Source organism: Fundulus heteroclitus, chromosome 17 (assembly GCF_011125445.2).
Source record: "Fundulus heteroclitus isolate FHET01 chromosome 17, MU-UCD_Fhet_4.1, whole genome shotgun sequence".
Lineage (NCBI taxonomy): Eukaryota > Metazoa > Chordata > Actinopteri > Cyprinodontiformes > Fundulidae > Fundulus > Fundulus heteroclitus.
The window spans coordinates 13868826-13873942 of record NC_046377.1 but is presented as its reverse complement, the minus strand read 5'-3'; positions in this window follow the sequence as shown (position 1 = coordinate 13873942).

The window sequence follows — 5117 nt, the reverse complement described above, 5'->3', positions numbered from 1 at the left end:
AAGTCAAGTTCAATCATATTATACAGATTGGGTCAGATTATACAGATTGGTCAAAAATGTCCTATATAAGGAAACCAGTTGATTGCATCAAAGTCCCGACAAGCAGCATTCACTCCTAGGGAAGCGTAGAGCCACAGGAAGAGTCATCTGCATTGTACATGGCTTTGCTGCAATCCCTCATACTGAGCAAGCATGAAGCGACAGTGGGAAGAAAAACCACCCATTAACGGGAAGGAAAAACCTCCGGCAGAACCGGGCTCAGTATGAACGGTCATCTGCCTCGACCGACTGGGGGTTACAGAAGACAGAACAGAGACACAACAAGAGAAACAAAAAAGCACAGAAGCACACATTGATCTAGTAATCTGTTCTACATTAGATGGAAGTAGCGGGTGAGCCGTCTTCTCTGGATGATGTCACAGTTAACAGAACGCCAGACCAGGTGTACCTACTATGAAGAAAAAGAGAGAGAGCAAAAGTTAAAAGCTGAAATGACGACAGTCATTTTAATGTAATACAATGCAAAACTGGAGAACAGTAGACTGAAGAACAGTAGAAATCAGTAGAGTGAGAAAATTAGACCCTGATGTCCTCCAGCAGCCTAGGCCTATCACAGCACAACTATAGAGATAGCTCAGGGTATGAGCCACTCTAACTATAAGCTTTGTCAAAAAGGAAAGTTTTAACATTAGTCTTAAAAATAGATAGGGTGTCTGACTCACGGACCAAAACTGGGAGTTGGTTCCACAGGAGAGGAGCCTGATAGCTAAAGGATCTGCCTCCCATTCTACTTTTAGAGACTCTAGGAACCACCAGCAGACCTGCAGTCTGAGAGCGAAGTGCTCTGTTAGGAACATACGGGGTAATCAGAGCTCTGATATATGATGGAGCTTGATTATTAAGGGCTTTATACGTTAGAAGGAGAATTTTAAATTCTATTCTTGATTTAACAGGAAGCCAATGAAGGGAAGCTAAAACAGGAGAAATATGATCCCTCTTGTTGATTTTCATCAGAACTCTTGCCGCAGCATTTTGAATCAGCTGAAGACTTCGAACTGCATTTCGTGGACTTCCTGATAGTAAAGAATTACAATAGTCCAGCCTTGAAGTAACAAATGCATGGACTAGTTTTTCAGCATCACTCCTGGACAGAATGTTTCTAATTTTGGCGATATTCCGGAGGTGAAAAAAGGAAACTCTGGAAACCTGTTTAATATGGGATTTAAATGACATGTCTTGGTCGAAAACAACACCAAGATTTTTAACTTTATTACCAGAGGCCAAGTTAATGCCATCCAGATTAAGGGATTGATTAAGAACTTTATTTTTTGAAGACTCTGGCCCAAAGATTACAACTTCTGTCTTGTCAGAATTTAAATGCAGGAAATTTAAAGTCATCCAGCTTTTGATGTCATCAAGACATGACTGAAGTCGAAGTAACTGATTGGATTCATCAGGATTTATGGATAAATATAGCTGAGTGTCATCAGCATAACTGTGGAAATTAATCCCATGCTGTCTGATAATTTTGCCAATCGGAAGCATATATATAGTAAATAGAATTGGTCCAAGGACTGAACCCTGTGGTACTCCACAAGTGACCCTAGAGTTTGAGGAAGATTTATTATTAACATGAACAAACTGGAATCTGTCCGACAGATAAGATTTAAACCAGCCTAATGCTTTTCCCTTAATCCCTACAGTATGCTCAAGTCTTTGTAGGAGAATATTGTGATCAACTGTATCAAATGCAGCACTGAGATCTAACAGGACAAGTATAGACACAAGTCCATTATCTGAGGCCATGAGAATATCATTGGTGACCTTCACCAGAGCTGTTTCAGTGCTATGATGAGCTCTGAAGCCTGACTGAAACTCCTCAAGTAGGTCATTACTTTGTAAATGTTCACATAGTTGATTAGCAACTACTTTCTCAAGAATTTTAGATAAGAAAAGAAGATTAGATATAGGTCTGTAATTTACTAACTCATCTTGATCAAGAGATGGTTTCTTAAGTAAAGGTTTAATAACAGCTACTTTAAAAGCCTGTGGTACATATCCATTTACCAAGGATAGATTAATCATGTCTAAAATAGGACCACTGATCAGAGGGAATACCTCCTTAAACAACTTGGTTGGGATTGGGTCTAACATACAGGTAGAAGGTTTAGATGAAGCTAAAATTTTAGATAGCTCAGAAAGCTCTACTGCTTTTAAACAGTTCAGACACTGCGCAGGTTCTAAGGATTCCTCCAATGCTGCCTCACTTACTGAGGATGAGGTAATCATGTTTGGGAGGATGCCAATTATTTTATTTTTAATGGAATCAATTTTATTTATGAAGAATCCCATAAAATCATTACTGCTAAGAGCTAAGGGAATGGATGGATCAACAGAGCTGTGGCTCTGAGTAAGTTTGGCAACTGTACTGAAGAGAAATCTAGGATTATTCTTATTCTCCTCAATTAATGATGAAAAATATGCTGCTCTAACTCTGCGAAGGGTCTTGTTATACAACAATAGACTGTTCTTCCAGATTAAGTAGGATTCCTCTTGGTGTGTAGAGCGCCATTTTCTCTCCAATTTCCTAACATTGTGCTTCAAGGAACGCAGCTCTGAATTAAACCAAGGAGCCAGCTTCCTGTGAATAATCACCTTCTTTTTCAAGGGAGCTACATTGTCTAATGCAGAACGCAATGACGAAGTCATACCGTTTACAAAGACATCTATTTGTGAATTGGAAGAAACAACATTGCTGCCATCTACAGGGCATTTCTGCAATACGGAGGATATTAAAAAGGGGACAGACTCTTTAAGTTTTGATACAGCATTATCCGATAAAGATCTACTATAATGGAACCCTCTTTTGGGGGTGGAGAACTCAGTTAGATTAAACTCAAATGTTATTAAAAAATGATCAGATAGGACAGGGTTGTGAGGAAATACTGTTAATTCTTCACAATCAATGCCATATGTCAGCACAAGGTCTAAAGTATGGAGCCAAGAGTGCGTCGGTTTATGCACATAAACCAACGCACGTATAGTTTATCTAATGCTGAGCATGTGTTTGTTTATTTTATTGAAGGTTTCGAACCCAATGTGTTCTATACATTTACCTTTTTAATGTGAATTACACAAAGTTGGGACAAATTATGAAGTTCCAAAATGAACCAAAAAACAATTAGAAATTGTAAATTGTTTTTACTGCTGTTCATTCAACTTCTGTGATCATGTTTCTTATTTGTACCTTTATTGGTTGTATTGTGAACAAACTGATCCGTGACATCTGTAATTGTAAGAATGCATGACAACTTTTAAATATGTGCTTTTGGTCCATACATTTTTAGCTTATTTGGTTTTACCCCAGGCTGCCAGTGAAATGCAGCCTGAGCAAGTGAATAGAACAGCCTGAAAGCTAAATCTTTTTGTGGAAAATGTGGAAGTGAAAAAAATGTTGTGCGAGTTTCGGTCTGGTGGAAAAAGGGCAAATTAGTTTTAGAACTGTCGTCAAAATACGTAAAGAAGACATAATTCAGTGAGTTTCAGTGAAAATAATTTAGAGGTACAGTATATTTCTCTTGCTACAATCTGCAATGTGTCATTTGCATAGCAGGTGTAGGTTGTTTGTATTTCTTTAAAACAGCGATCGAGTTAGTATTTTTAGCTCTTTCTGGTGTGCTAGGATGCAGCATATGTTCCCTATTTAAAAAAATAGCAGCGACACAATATTATTACCGTCATCTGGAATATAGATGCTGTTTAACTTGTGAAGAAATGCTTGTACTGGCATAACTATTTGAAGCTTTAGCTAATTTATTCCTCTGTTAATGTGCTGGTTGACTGTTAATCGTAACATGGCTCTTGCACATAAACGGTTCTTCACATTTGCATACGGTTCATGAGAACTGGTGCTATATTACAGAGTGGTCGGAAATATGTTTTACATGTAGCTAGTTTGCAAGTCATGAATTAGGATTAGTGTTTTTAAAATAAGTTTGTCGTTCTACTTGAATTCTATCGTGTCAGGAACAGGTGGAATTTGCCGGTTTTTACTGTAAACTTGAACTGAGGAAAATATTGTCATTTGTTCTGCTACCTAAGGTTTTTCCTTACATGGTTATGTATTCACTCATGAGTGTCACTGTGTTCGAAACAAATCGAGCTGTTTGAGCAGATGTGGTAAATTATTGCCCCATTTTGAATAAAATGGACAATGAAGAGTATGTTTTGGGCAGGGAATTTCATTAAACTTCACAGCTGGCTAATATTTCTGGTTTCTATTGTGCAAAGTTCAAGAATTAAAACAAGTAGCCGATGTTGATTAAGGCAACTGTTTAGGTTTGAAAACTAGATGTTGCATCAGACTCCTCTGCGTGCTCGGAGACTTTCTTCACTTGCACTGTTTGCTTACATTATTTTACCCTTATCTCTCAGCCAATAACTACTGAAAGGTTGGACTAAACTACATTAAATCCGTGATTAAAGTAGTTAAGTCCAAGTAGTTTAGTCTTAAGTATTTTTAAATGAACAGCTTTCGAGAGGAGGACCAGATAATATTAGGAGCAGCAGCACTTGCACGTAATGGCAACACAAACTAATCAGTACAAGATGCCTCCCTTTCACGCAGAGGACCACAACAAACCTCTCCAGAAAGTAACAGTGAAACGTGGGGGTAGATGCTGTAAATTCTATTGAAACTATCATGCCTATGATTCAAAACCCTGAAAAGACTGACAGCTTACTAGCAGCACCAATAAACAGAACATTGATTTAAACGAGAGTAAGTCCTCCCTGGAAATAAATCCATTTGTCATTTGTTACCAACAAATGACAGTTGCCTTCTAAATGGCTAAGAAAGAGCTTGCTGCCAGGCCACAATCCCCAATAGTGGTTAATGGAGCTGTGACTGGTAAGTTATTAATGCCAACTGCATTCTGCTGAGATCAGGATGAGCCACGGAGAACAGGGGACCCAGAAAGAGACAGCACTACAAGTGGAATCTCCCCAGATTCCCACAGGACAACAACCAGACCTACGCAAAATGTGTAGGAGAAGGAGGTGTCAAGTGCAACTACTCACAGAAATAGTACCAGCCATTTAAACCGGGAAAATCCTTT